The sequence below is a fragment of the Leucoraja erinacea genome, chromosome 1 (genome assembly GCF_028641065.1).
Source record: "Leucoraja erinacea ecotype New England chromosome 1, Leri_hhj_1, whole genome shotgun sequence".
In the NCBI taxonomy this organism is placed as follows: domain Eukaryota; kingdom Metazoa; phylum Chordata; class Chondrichthyes; order Rajiformes; family Rajidae; genus Leucoraja; species Leucoraja erinaceus.
The window spans coordinates 141,515,620-141,530,586 of record NC_073377.1 but is presented as its reverse complement, the minus strand read 5'-3'; the positions used below and the strand labels follow the sequence as shown (position 1 = coordinate 141,530,586).

General features: G+C 45.8%; 1 protein-coding gene across 5 annotated transcripts in view; it reads right to left on the bottom strand.

Moving 5' to 3' along the window:
- Nucleotides 1-14,967, bottom strand: part of afap1 (actin filament associated protein 1) — a 334,355-nt gene that overhangs the window by 218,589 nt on the left and 100,799 nt on the right. Inside the window, exon 1 of one of the 5 annotated variants that reach the window (XM_055644831.1) lies at nt 7,350-7,367. The exons of the other annotated variants lie outside the window; for them this stretch is intronic. The gene's annotated coding sequence lies outside the window, so the exon portion shown is untranslated. Of the gene's footprint in view, nt 1-7,349; nt 7,368-14,967 lie in introns of those variants that run through there. 5 annotated transcript variants of the gene reach the window in all.

Here is a 14,967-nt window from a genome sequence, read left to right as displayed (position 1 = left end):
TATGGAGAGAAGGAATTGGCGATGTTTCGGGTTTGAGACCCTTCTTCAGAAATTAGTAGGACGAAGGTGGGGGGGGGGGGGCAGGGGGACAGGAGAGAGGGGGAACGCAAAGGGTTACTTGAAATTAAGATATTCATATTCATACCACTGAGGTTTAAACTGCCCACGCAAAATATGAAGCATTGTTCTACAATTTTCGTGTGGCCGCAATCTGACAGTGGAGGAGGCCCAGGACACAAAGATCAGTGTGAGAATGGAAAGGGGAGTTAAAATATTTGGCAATCGGGAGATCACGTGGCCCAAAGTGGACTGAGTGTAGGTGTTTAGCTAAACGATTGCCCAGTCTGCGTTTGGTCTCGCCGATATACAAGAGACCACATCGAGACCAACATGGATACAATAGATGAGGTTAGAGGAGGTGCAAGTGAACCTCTGCCTCACCTGAAAGCAAAATATTCAGTGCACTTTGACTTAACAGTGTTTTTGAGGGGAGAGCTATAATCCTCGGGTGCTGAATTTAACACCCATTACTTGCATTTACTTACTACGTACATGAAATGATCTGAACTAAAAGCTTTACTCCAGAAAAAATATCATTATTTTAAACATCCTATAAAAGAAAGGTTACAAGAACAATGGTGGCGCAGTGCTGAGGAATAAAAGGTTTCAGAATCACATTTTAAATCAAAGTTATGCTAGTGAGTGTGGATTAGACTCATCGTCTCAAGCGAAGATGAATATTGGCAGAGGCTCAGCTGAAATCACTTTCCAGGGAAGCAAAAAGGATGTAAATTGGCAGTAGAAAGATTGCTTAAAAAAATTAAAAAATATAATGGTGACATTCAATACCAAGGAAACCCCCAACATGCTGAAATCAGTGGAAAAGAGACAGATGGTCTTGCTGTAGTTTCCCATATGGTCTGTTCCCTTCTGGGCCAGTTGGAGGAAGTGCCCGACTGAATGAGTGGGGAAATATGTGAAGAAAAAGAGGATAAAGTCTAGAATTGAATTTGTATCCAGTCCACGGACAACTATTTTCCCTCACCTCCATCAATGCGACATGACAGTGTAGAATAATGAAATTACTCGAGATGAAAATAAGTTTCGATATAAGTATAAAATCTATTTTGGCTTTTTGCAATTGGCATCATTTTGCGTTGTTTTTATAATTATCTGCAGGAAAACGCTGCGAATTTCTGAAAAAATGACCAATTTAATTTAAAACGCTTTCTGCAATGGCTGCACCAATTTGGCAGCACCTTGAAGCAGAACGCTTCTCACAGGAACAGACAGATTGTACCCGAGAGGACATTCACCAGACGCAGGCAGTAGGTCACGGGTCCCAGCTGGTGATGGGGCCGGCGCTGGTGTAAGGCCCCCACTGTATGGGGTGGGTGAGGATTTCAGAACGCTACTGGTCATGTCAATTCAGTGTTAGCTATCAGTGGGCTCAGCCACTCATCATCAAAACCCTGGCCCCCCCCCCCCCCCCCCCCCCCTCACCCCCCCCCCCCCCCCCCCCCCCCCCCCCCCCCCCCCACCCCCCCCCCCCCCCCCCCCCCCCCCCCCCCCCCCCCCCCCATCACACACAAACTTTATCTGGCCATCTGCTTCAGCTGCACAAATGTCAGTGAAATAGTCATTGGATACAGAAAGCAACGTTGCATCTGTTCTTTTAAATGTACTTTCATACTTTCATTACTAATAATATAAGAGAGAGTTAATAGGTAGAGCTCTTGGAGCTAACGGAATCAAGGGATATGGGGAGAAAGCAAGAACGGGGTACTAATTCCGGATGATCAGCCGACTCGAAGGGCCGAATGGCCTACTCCTGCATTTATTTTTTTCGATGTTTCTATTCCTGCGTACACTGGGGAAAAAATAAATAAATAAATAAATAAAGTGACTAACTGAAAGCAGTGCTATAAAGCAGATGGGATTCAAAGTTAACAATGGGCGGCACGGTAGCGTAGAGGTAGAGTTGCTGCCTTACAGCGCTTGTAGCGCCGGAGACCCGGGTTCAATCCCAATTACGGGTGCTGTCTGTACGGAGTTTGCACGTTCTCCCCGTGGCCGTGAGGGTTTTCTCTGAGATCTTCGGTTCCCTCCCACAATCCAAAGACATACAGGTTTGTAGGTTAATTGCCTTGGTATAAGTGTAAATTGTCCCTTGGGCGTGTAGGATAGTGTTAATGTGTGGGGATCGCTGATCGATGCGGACTCAGTGGGCGGAAGGGCCTGTTTCCGCGCTGTATCTCTAAACTAAACTAAACTAAACTCCCCCCATCTCCACTTTCCCATACCATACCAAACTTCCTGTCCTTGGAAAACTGGAAGAACAGCACCTCATATTCCGCTTGGGTAGTTTACAACCTAACAGTATAGACACTGAATTCTTAATTTCAATTAATACCACGTTTACTTGAGCGTTTGTCGGCACTGGGCCTGCACTCGCTGGAGTTTAGAGTTTAGAATGAGGGGGGACATCTGGGAAACATTGAAACATACGGGAAAGTGAAATGTGGGATGTGGGATGTGGAGAGGATGTTTCCACTATTGGGCGAGTCTAGGACTAGAGGTCATAGCCTCAGAATTAAAGGACGTGCCTTCAAAAGGGGATGAGGAGGGTGACGTCTGAAGAAGGGTCTCGACCTGAAATGTCACCCATTCCTTCTGGTCTTGTAAAGAATATTGCCCTGATTTGCATGGATTACTTACTTTCTTACCTATTTAATGTTCGTTTCTTTCAATAATGCAATGAAGGGAAATAATACAAAAGTCGTCTGCCACATGAAGCATGTTGAGGTCAAAATCATTTTTGCCCAGAGGGGCTGTCAAAGAGAAGAATGAGTTGAATAATGCCGGAAATGTACTCTTTGCTTCACCCATCTGCAATTCACCCACCCACCTATCTCCACTTATCATATAAGATAGACACAACATGCTGGAGTAACTCAGCGGGGCAGGCAGCATCTCTGGAGAGAAGGAATGGGTGATGTTTCGGGTCGAGACCCTTCTTCAGACTGAGAGTCAGGGGAGAGGGAGACACGGAGATATGAAGAAGGGTTTTGACTCTGAAACAACACCCCTTCCTTCTCTCCAGAGATGCTGCCTGTCCCGCTGAGTTACTTAAGCATCTCGTGACTATCTTCAGTTTAATCCAGCATCTGCAGTTCCTTCCTACACAATGTGTCTACTTATCAAATGCTGGGTTTTGCCTCATCCCCATCTCTCATATCCAGCTTCCTCTCCCCAATTCCAGTCTGGCTGAAGAACTGCTGAGCGATGATCTACCTGGAGCTTTTCAGCATCCAGGGACCCCAATGTGAAACGCTGTCTCTCCATTCACCCCACCCCCTGATTTCCTTCAACACTTGGAGTTTTATTTTGCTTTTTAATCCAGTTGTAACATTGATTCAGCAAAATTACTCCAGAAAACATAGAAGTGATTGATCAAAACACGTGTCTCTCTTAAGCCCCTGTCCCACTTTCACGACCCAATTGGCGACCTCTGCCGAGTTTGTCCTTGACTAATACTCGCAGCATGGTCGCTACGAGGTCGGAGGAGGTCTTCGTAACTCTTCCTCATGCTCGTGAGTGGTCTCCGTGTACTCGTGGCCTCAAGTAGGTCGCGGCGCTTTTTCCAGCTTGATAAAAAAATGTCCACGAGTAAAAAACAGGTCGGCATGGAAAAAATCGATACTTTTACTCGTAGGTAGGGGTCGTAGTAGATCATGATGGTAGTCATAGGTAGTAGGAGTTGTAGTCGTTGGTCGGTAACTGGCCCAAGAAAAAAATGCAAACATGACTTCATTTTATCATGTGATCATTTCCACTCGTAGCTAGTCATAGTTGGTCTTAGGTGTGAAAGACTGAGGTCAGGGGGGGGGGTCTTAGGAGGTCATGGACATAGTCATGGGAGGTCGTAGGAGGTCTTTTACTTTGGCGAATCAACACGACCTTGACAATTTTTTTCAACTGGTCTAGGGTCTTCTAAACTCGTGGATTAGTTTGTCCAAGTGGGACAGGCCCATCTCTATCCCATTGTGAGCTACACGGGATGAATGCTTAGCTTGTTTGTTTATGCAGAACCATTCCAGACACGAACAGACGGGAATTCAATGAAGCCAACAAATCACAGATGTGGTTGGACTTTACCGCACAGTTGTTCCAGCTGTTCCAGCTTACACAAAAAATGACAAAAGCTGGAGGCGGAAAGGAAACACAAGGGTGTCAGATAAGGAAAGAAGAGGATTGAAATGCAAAGCCTGAAGAGGAGAGTAAAAGATCGAAAGAACATTGCAAATAGGGTTGCCAACTTTCCCGTATTAGCCGGGATATCCTGTATATTGGGCTAAATTGGCAACCCTCCTTTGTCCCGTAATTGATTGCTGCTACTCGAGTCGAGGGGAATGTCGGGTCGGAGCGCCGCGTCCGGCCCCGCCTCACCCGTCCCGACGTAGTGCAGCCCATGGAGTGCAGCAGCCGTGCCTCGCCCGTGGCCCCGTCGGTCGGCAGCTCGGCCAGCTGTCCGACCTTCGGACCTTCGGTTACCGCCGACACCACCACCCCTTCTTCTCATGGCCGATCATCGGTCCATGAGTTGGATGGGGAGACGGACTTTGCGCACTATGTCGCGCGGGCCAAAACTCCTCAGCTAGCCCGCTGGCTGGGCGTTGTGTGCAGTCCAGCAACCAGGCCAAGTCATCATTCACCCAGTCACGGCCGAGTCGGCTGAGGGTTGCCAACTTTCTCACTCCCAAATAAGGGACAATAGGTCAAAATAAGGGACAATAGGTCCAAATAAGGGACAAATTCCCGCAGGCAATTCGTCCCTTATATTGACCTATTGTCCCTTATTTGGGAGTGAGAAAGTTGGCAACCCTAATTGCAAATACAGGCTGTCCCTGGTATAAAAACACCCAACTTATGGACACCCGTACACAAGTTCGCAAGTTATAGGAGTAGAATTAGGCCATTCGGCCCATTGAGTCTACTCCGTCATTCAATCATGGCAACTGAAAGATGTCTTCACAGACATTTTTAACATCTCACTCAGCCAGGCAGTAGTGCCCAACTGTCTTAAGAGTGCCACCATCGTCCCTGTCCCGAAGAAACCAAACCCAGCCTGCCATAATGACTTTCGACCAGTGGCTCTAACACCCATAGTAATGAAGTGTTTTGAGCGACTGGTTATGCAGCATATCAAAAATAGTCTACCTGCTGACCTAGACCCACTGCAGTTCGCCTACAGAGCCAACCGATCCACAGAGGACGCAGTCTCAACAACACTGAACCTCGTACTGTCACACCTTGATCGGAAAAATACTTATGCCAGGATCCTCTTCATAGACTTCAGCTCTGCTTTTAACACAATCATTCCGCAGCAGCTGGTGGAGAAGTTGGAGCTATTGGGGGTTGATGCTGGCACATGTAACTGGATTCTGAACTTTCTATCGCAACGGCAGCAGACAGTCAGGGTGGGCAGTAGGACATCAAAACCATAGCCGTGAGCACTGGCTCGCCCCAAGGCTGTGTCCTAAGCCCCCTGCTGTTTAGTCTGTTTACACACGACTGTACTGCTAGACTCAACAACAACTTCATCAACAAGTTCGCTGATGACATAACAGTGGTGGGTCTCATCAGTGACAATGATGAGTCGGCGTACAGGATGTAGGTGGAGCTGCTCACAGGATGGTGCAAATCCCACAACCTCATTCTCAACGTGGGAAAAACTAAGGAGATGGTGGTTGACTTCAGGAGGGCGGGAAAACAACACCATACACCTCTGCACTGCGATGGAGCTGATGTGGAAAGGGTCAGCAGCGTGAAGTTCCTAGGACTACACCTGTCAGATGACCTGACAACCATGACCAACACCACAGCACTGGTCAAGAGAGCCCAGCAGCGACTACACCCTCTCCGAAGACTACGTAAAGCAGGTCTCCCCACTACACACCTACAAACTTTTTATAGGGGGACAATCGAGAGCACATTAACCAACGGCATCACTTCCTGGTTCGGGAGCTACAAGGCGTACGAACGGCACCAACTAGACAGGATTGTGAAGACCGCCAGCAGGATTATTGGTGCTCCACTCCTTTTCCTGCTGGACATATACAGGAAGAGATGTATCAGCAGAGCCATCTCCATCATCAAAGACCCCAACCACCCATCGCATCACATATTCTCCATCCTGCCATCTGGGTAGAGGTACAGGAGCATTAGCTGCAAAACCAGCAGGATGCTCCTCAGCTTCTTCCCGCAGGCTATAAGACTGATAAACGGACTTTGCCCCCTGCCAAAGTATCGTGCACCAACCATCAACCTGGACACACTGCAGCAGAGCCACTGTTGTGCCGCTGCCGATCGGAACGCCTGTTGATGTTTAGTAGAGAGTAGAGTGTTTAATTTGTTCATGATATATGTATTTTTATTTCTATTTAATTTTTCACTGCACACTGAATGGACACTGGTTGAGCAACGTTTTTTTTGTTTCCTCTGGGTATGTGAGTACTCTGGAAAATGACAATAAAGATATACTATACTATACTATACTATATCTGCCTCATAATCCCATCTTCCTGCCTTCTCCCCGTAACCCTTGACACCCGATCTAATTGAGTATTTGTCTATCTCTGCCTTAAAGATATCCACTGACTTGGCCTCCACAGCCCTCTGTGACAATGAGTTCCACAGATTCACCATCCTTTGACTAAAGTTATATAAGCTTCCATAACATTACATAACTTTATTTCTACAAACTGCCGAACTGGTTTCCTCTCTCTTTCCACCTTGAATTTTTTTATCTTATTAGCCTTGTGTGTCTTTGTTGCCATTCAATACAATACTGTGGCGGCATGGTTATCCCATCAAGTGATTTTTGTGTATTTTCCAACATCTGTAAGAGTAAAACCCATTTGTTCTGGGGACAGCCTATATAAAAGACAGCTGATCCATGACACTTCAATGAATAATGCAGTTGCATTCAATAAACTCACGCTTGCATGCTGAGCTGTCAAGACAGTCCACCGTTTCTGCCACATTCTCAGCACAATAGGAGCTGAAGAAGGGTCTCGACGTGAAACATTACCCATTCCTTCTCTCCAGAGATGTTGCTGCCTGTCCTGCTGAGTTACTCCAGCACTTTGTGTCTATCTTCTGCACTCAATACTGAAGCTTTGGGCCACATTGGCCTTCATCGGTCAGAGTATTGAGTATAGATGTTGGGAGGTCAGTTTACAGTTAAAACTACCAATGTGGTGAAGAGTTTACATTATTTTCAATGTTTGTTAAGACTTTCCCATTTTGTTCCTCTGCTTTTCAACCCATCTTGCAGTATGACTCACATTCAGATTTCCTGTGGACATCAGAACTTTCTGCTTTCCTTCAGCCACTTCTGAAAATCGCAAACTCATTCCCACTGTCTGCCCGTTCTAGGTCATTTCCATGATGTTCAGTTTATGATGTCACAATATGAATATGAGGTATGGGGCTAACATAAATAAATCCACATTTACCCTGATAGCTCTCATAGGATCTTTAGATCTTTGAAGTAACTCAGCGAGACAGGCAGCATCTCTGGAGAGAGGAAATGTGCAGCGTTTCGGGTCGACACCCATCTTCAGACCCGAAACGGTCTTGGACCGGAAACATCACCCTTCATCCATTCCTTCTCTCCAGAGATGCTGCCTGTCTTGCTGAGTTACACCAGCATTTTGTGTCTATCTTTAGTGTAAACCAGCAACTGTAGTTTCTCCCTACACTGGTGTTGGAAATGACCAGACTCGCACATAGTGATTAGAATCCATAGTCTTTTATCACTTACCACTCAGGGTGTATTCCCAGAATCAATGCTAGAAGGGACCATTGCAGCTTTACATAAAGGGTGTTTAGTTTAATTTAGTTTAGAGATACAGCACGGAAGCAGGTCCTTCGGCCCACCGAGTCTGCACCAACCAGCGATCCCTGCACATCGCACTTTATCTGCACCTATTGCACTTTATCTGCTTATTTATATGAATATTGAACTGAACAGTTCTGTATTTTTGTTTATAATACTCTGTTGTGCTGCAGCCAGCAAGAATTTCATTGTCCTCTCTGGGACACGTGACAATAAACTCTCTTGACTTGACTCTTGACTTAACACTGTCCTACATACACTGGGGACAATTTACACTTATACCAAGTCAATCAACCTACAAACCTGTATGTCTTTGGAGAGTGGGAGGAAACCAAAGATCTCGGAGAAAACCCACGCAGAGAAAACCACGGGGAGAACGTACAAACTCCGCACAGACACAAGCGCCCGTAGTCAGGATTGAAGCCAGGTCTCTGGCGCTGTAAGGCAGTAGCTCTACCGTTACTCCACCTTGCCCGTTGCTGAGAGTACTGTCGAGCTGGGACAACGGAAGCCCACCAGTAAATCACCCTACAGCCCAGTGTGCTGAGGCTGCCTGTGGTAGCCAGCATGGGCCATGAAGAGCAAATGGTGGAACTGCTTGGTGGTGAGAAGTGGAGCTCAGGACTGCATCCAGGACAACCCAAGGTGACAAAGAGATCATAGGTCCCAGTCGTTCTGGCAACACGTTGAAGCTTCCAGAATAATGAAAGGCATAGATGGAGTGGATGTGGAAAGGATGTTTCCACTGGTGGGAGAGTCTAGGACCAGAGGTCATAGCCTCAGAATTAAAGGGCGCTCTTTTAGAAAGGAGGTGAGGAGGAACTTATTAATCAGAGGGTAGTGAATCTGTGGCACTCATTGCCACAGAGGGCTGTGGAGGCCAAGTCAGAGGAGATTTATGGCAGAGATAGACAAATTCTTGATTAGAACAGGTGTCAAGGGTTGTGGGAGAAGGCAGGAAAATGGGATGAGGAGACATAGATCAGCCATGATTGAATGGCGGAGTAGACTCAAGGGGGGCCGAATGGCCTAATTCTACTCCTATAACCTGTGAACCGGTGGAGCAGGTACTGCCAGTGTCCAGCAATGCCCACATTCATTGTGCCTGCCAGGATGCAGCCCACAGCTCCACATCTCAGCTCTGGGCACCCACACTGCTGACACACGACCAAGAACCATGAGTCCAGTCAGGAGCACCAGCATCGCTGAGACAGCAAGCCATCAGATGGTCATTATTTGGGAAAACTCCAACAGAGGGCAGCCGTTAGTACGATGAAGCCAGCGCCCAAGTTCCTCACACAACAACAGCGGGAAGAGCCAATTTCCTGGCACAGCAGTGAGCAGACCTAATGATGCCCCTTTCAAAGTATTGGATTATTATGCTCACCTATACAGAGCTGCCAGGGATAACTTTGTTTTGTTTGCTATCCAGCCAAATCACACTACATCTGTAGCAAGGAACTGCAGATGCTGGTTTCCACTGTAGACACAAAATGCCGGAGGATCTCAGTGGGACAGGCAGCATCTCTGGAGAGAAGGAAGGGCTCTGAAGAAGGGTCTCAACCCAAAACGTCAGCCATTTCTTCTCTCCAGAGATGCTGACAGTCCCGCTGAGTTACTCCAGCAATTTGTGTCAGATCATACTACACACGAATGCAATCAAACCCCACACAAATTGAACAGATTGTGCGAAGAGAAAAATCAATGCAGAGTGCAGGATATTGTCTTCCAGCTACAGAGACCATGCAGATTTTTTTCAAATGCAAAGCCGCAACGTAGATTGGGAGGTAGGGAATAATGCTGAGCTTGTGAGAGGTCCGTTCAAGAGTGCTCTTCTGCATGGCAGGATAAGGTAGAAGATGGAGTGACAGTGGCATTGGTGATCTTCCATCATGATGGCGTAGTGATCCACGTGTTGTGAATAAAACAATCTTTATTGGCAAAGACAACACACGTGCGTTGAGCGAGAGCTGCTGTTGCATGACGATCTTCACTCGCAAACCCCCGCCAAACTCGGTCACGTGACCGTCCCAGCTCTACTGACGAGGGTTTGAACTATGTGGCTCAACCACCAGATGGCGCCACAATGGTGCTTTTTCAAGGCAGAGTGAAGTGTAGATGGAATTGCATGATGGATTGGGATGCACCCACCGATCTCACAGATATCGTGCAGTCTTGCAAAGCGTAGTTGACAAAACAAGTTGTGATGGCTTCTTACAGTGCAGGGATTATTAAGATAATTGGGAACATGCTGAATATCCTTAGTCCTCTGAGGAAGAGAGTATGCGGGGTACAGACTTTTTAGACTGAAGGACTAAAAATGCAGTAAAAGATCAGTGCTCTGTGAGGCAGTAATAAGCCGGATAGCAATAAAGTCAGAAATTATCTTCAATGCAAAGTCATTATTAAGCAATTCAATGGACAAAATACTGAAAGGATATGAAGTTTGCTTACGTGTTTCCCGAATTGGAAATGATTAATTATATGAATTGGAGAGAGGTTGCACATACTTGGATGGACACAAAAATGCTGGAGTATCTCAGCTGGACAGGCAGCATCTCTGGAGAGAAGGAATGGGTGACATTTTGGGTCGGGACCCTTCTTCAGACTAGAAACATCACCCATTCCTTCTCTCCAGAGATGCTGCCTGTCCCGCTGAGTTACGCCAGCATTTTGCGTCTATCTTCGGTGTAAACCAGCATCTGCGGTCCCTTACTATAAAATAAGTTCAAGTTCAAGATACATTTTTTGTTACATGCGCCAATTGGTACAGTGAGATTTGAGTTATCATACAGCCATAAGAATAAAAATAACATAATACACTTCTTCTTCTCACGTATGGTGTGCACAGCCTAAAGTTGTAAGCAAATTGTTCTATTTGATCTTATTTGATTGTGCACGCCAGGTTGATTGCATTCGTCGAAACAAGTGAAGGTTGCAATCTTCCACCCCAACATAATACACAATAGAGTTTAACATAAACACCCACCACAGCGGAATCAACGTTTCCCACTGTGAGGGAAGGCAATAAAGTTCAGTCATCTTCCTCTTTGTTCACCCGTGGTCGAGGCCTTTGATGTCTCTGCAGTCGCTGTTACGGACGGCCCGATGTTCAGGCCCTCTCGCCGAGATTGATCAGGTAATTGGTTTTTCAGCAATCAATGCCACATGGCTGATGGTTTCTGCAGCAGTGATCCTCTGTAGATGGCAAGTTAGGAGCAGAATCTCACTGACATTTTGCGAAACTTATTGACTTAAAATGTGGAGAGCCACAACTATGCCAGAGGAACCAGAATGAGGCAGGTGTGGCAGGAAGGAAGAGTAGCAATATTCAGAAGCCAAAGTGACTGTAATCAGTGGGGTGGGTTCTGGAAATGGGAGGTTCCCGACACAGACACATATATATAAAATGTATATATAATCTCTATCTCTATCTATCTCTATCTATCTCTATCTATCTCTATCTATCTCTATCTATCTCTATATATATAATCTATATCTATATCTATCTATATATATATCTATATATCTATATATATATCTATATCTATATCTATACATCTATACACACACACACACATATATATACACACACACATATATATATATATACACACACACACACACACACATATATATATATATATATATTAAAAAAATTATATATATATATATATATATGTGAGTGCGAGTGTGAGTGTATAGACACACACATGTGTGTATATATACACACACACGTGCATATACACATATTTACATACATATATACATACACACACACGTACACATAAAAAACAATCAAACAATAATAGTGTAATAATAACAATAATAGTCAATGTAGTTCACAGCTTATTTGAGGTTGTAGTGTTTAATAGCCTGATGGCTGTAGGGAAGAAGCTGTTCCTGAACCTGGGCATTACAGTTTTCAGGCTCCTGTACCGTCTTCTCGGTGGCAGGGGTGAGATGAGTGTGTAGCTGGGGTGGTGTGGGCCTCTGATGATGCTGGCTGTCTTTTTGGGAGAAAGGGAGGAACAAACAGCAGGCTGGATCATAACTTGCCAGTACAAGAAGCAGGTGTTTGGCTCATCCTGGCTCGTGTGTCGGAGGGATCAAAAGTTACACAAGCAGACATTTGGCAGGATGTCTTTCTCAAGCCTCTAGGACTACATGAGATTTACCACAGTTTGAGTAAAACAATATCTCTTCACTCCATTCCAAACACAGCCTGTGAGGATGAGACCTCTGGTTTCAAACTTCCCATCCATGGGAAACATCCTCCCCATGTCATCCCCACGAGGGCAAGGTGGGGTGGTGGGGGAGTTAGCCTGCAAGTGAAATGCGCGTGAAGTAGGTGGGTGGGAACAGTAGGAGGGGGAGAAAATGGATGATGGGTGGAAGAGGACAAAACAAATGGGTGGAATGGAGGGAAACAGAGGCAATAAAAAGTAGACTGGAGGGTTGTCTTTTTGCACGATTATTATTTGTTTGTTTTTTGTGTGTGGTGTGTGTGTGTGTGTGTGTGTGTGTGTGTGTGTGTGTGTGTGTGTGTGTGTGTGGTGTGTGTGTGTGTGTGTGTGTGTGTGTGTGTGTGTGTGTATTATATCTACATCCACATACATGTATGTACACCAACACGTTTGTGCCTAAAATTGGATAATTCAAATGATCGTAGCATTGGCTTGTACATTACCCAGGCAGAATACAAGGTGCTGTTCCTCTAGTTTGCATTCGTCAAAAGTCAAGAGAGTCAAGTGTTTTAATGTCATATGCACCAGACATTCTTACTTACAGCAGCACAACAGAATATGTATATATATTACGCTGTAAACAAAATAAACAAGAAAAACAGTGCGCACCCACACACACACGTTTGTGTACGTGTGCATATAAATACATATGTATATATCTATACACACACACACACACATGCGCACACAGATATGTACACATAAAAACAAACAATAATAGTGCAAAAAGACAAAAGAGAAGGAATGGTTGACGTTTCGGGTCTAAATCTGACCAGTCTGTAGAAGGATTTCGACCCGACACTCCAGAGATGCTGCCTGCCCCGCTGAGTTACTCCAGCATTTTGTGTCTCTCTTTGGTGTAAACCAGCATCTGCAGTTTCATCCGACACATTGAGAGCCAGGTTGTTGTGCTAGCACCATTTGGTCAATCGATCGATCTCACTTCTAAACTCTGACTCATCACCATCTGTAATTCATCCAACAATGGGGTGTCGTCGCCAAACTTGAGGATGGAGTTTGCACTGTGTCCGGCTACACAGTCATGAGTATAGAGTGAGTAGAGCAGGGGGCTGAGCAGTATACATCTCCCTGGTAATGGTGAAGGCGGAGGAAGGATGGACATGTCGGTTTGGGAATGTGAAGGGAATTAAAATGTCATGAAACAACAGCTCCTGAAGACCATTGCAGACAGACAGTAAATGCTCTGTAATTTGGTCGCCTAGTCAACACATGGTCTTGACCACATAGAGGAAGCCACTTCGGGAGCATTAACTGGGATATGGGGAGAAGGAAGAAACAGGGTACTGATTGTGGATGATCAGCCATGATCACATTGAGTGGTGGTGCTGCCTTGAAGGGCTACTCCTGCACCTGTTGTCTATATGCAACAAACAGGATATGAGGAGATGCATGCCTCACCTGGAACGGCTGGCGGTGGTGAAGAAGGTATAGGAGCAAGTATTGGGGAAAGTGCCAAGGGTCAGTTAGGATAGTTGGGGAGGGACAAACAGGCCAATGAGTCATAGACGAAACGCCCCAATGGAAGGCAGACAAGGATAGGGAAGAGAAGAAATGGTGGAAACATTGCGGCTGCTGGAAATGACACAAGGATGAGCTGGATGCTGACAACGAAAAGCAAGAACTCTATCTCTGTTCTGTCTGGAGCGGTGAGGAGAACAGTGTTCAGGAAGGAGATTGCAAGACAGGAGCCAGCCGGGAGATCATCAGTAAAATCCAGTTGAGATAATACAGGGCTGGAGAGCCCGAGATGAGCCAAGGCAATGACACAAACAAATTAAGGGATGGAGACAGCAATAAGTGGCCTCGCTAGTGCAGTGGACATGAGACCGAAGGTTTAGTTTAGGATCAAATAGGCCACCATTGGTAGCAACTCTTCTTCTGAGTGCACATGGCACTTCAGGTACAAATTCAGGTCAACTCTATGTTTAAGAAGGAACTGCAGATGCTGGAAAATCGAAGGTACACAAAAATGCTGGAGAAACTCAGCAGGTGCAGCAGCATCTATGGAACGAAGGAGATAGGCAATGTTTTGGGCCGAAACGTTGCCTATCTCCTTTGCTCCATAGATGCTGCTGCACCCGCTGAGTTTCTCCAGCATTTTTGTGTACCTTCAGGTCAACTCTATTGTGCCCGAGAAGCATAACAGTTTTCTTTAGTGGCAAGATTCTTTCACCAACCTAGAATCACTCTCTTGGTCACATAGAAACATAGAAATTAGTTGCAGGAGTAGGCCATTCGGCCCTTCGAGCCTGCACCGCCATTCAATATGATCATGGCTGATCATCCAACTCAGTATCCCGTACCTGCCTTCTCTCCATACCCTCTGATCCCCTTAGCCACAAGGGCCACATCTAACTCCCTCTTAAATATAGCCAATGAACTGGCCTCGACTACCCTTTGTGGCAGAGAGTTCCAGAGATTCACCACTCTCTGTGTGAAAAAAGTTCTTCTCATCTCGGTTTTAAAGGATTTCCCCTTTATCCTTAAGCTGTGACCCCTTGGCCTGGACTTCCCCAACATCAGGAACAATCTTCCTGCATCTAGCCTGTAGAGAGGAAAAACGAGTTGCTTTGATGTGTGGCGGGGGGGGGGGGGGGGGGGGGGCGGGGTCCAAAATTAGATAAATTACACAAATGGCCATCCGGGGCAATTTCAGATAGAATTAAAACAGAGTGCTTGTGTGGGGACGAATAGAATGCGAAATGGATGAACACTGTGCAAATAAAATAATTACGGTCATCATATTGATGGTGAACGGACAGAGTGGATGTTATGGAATGTGATTTAGTTTAGTTT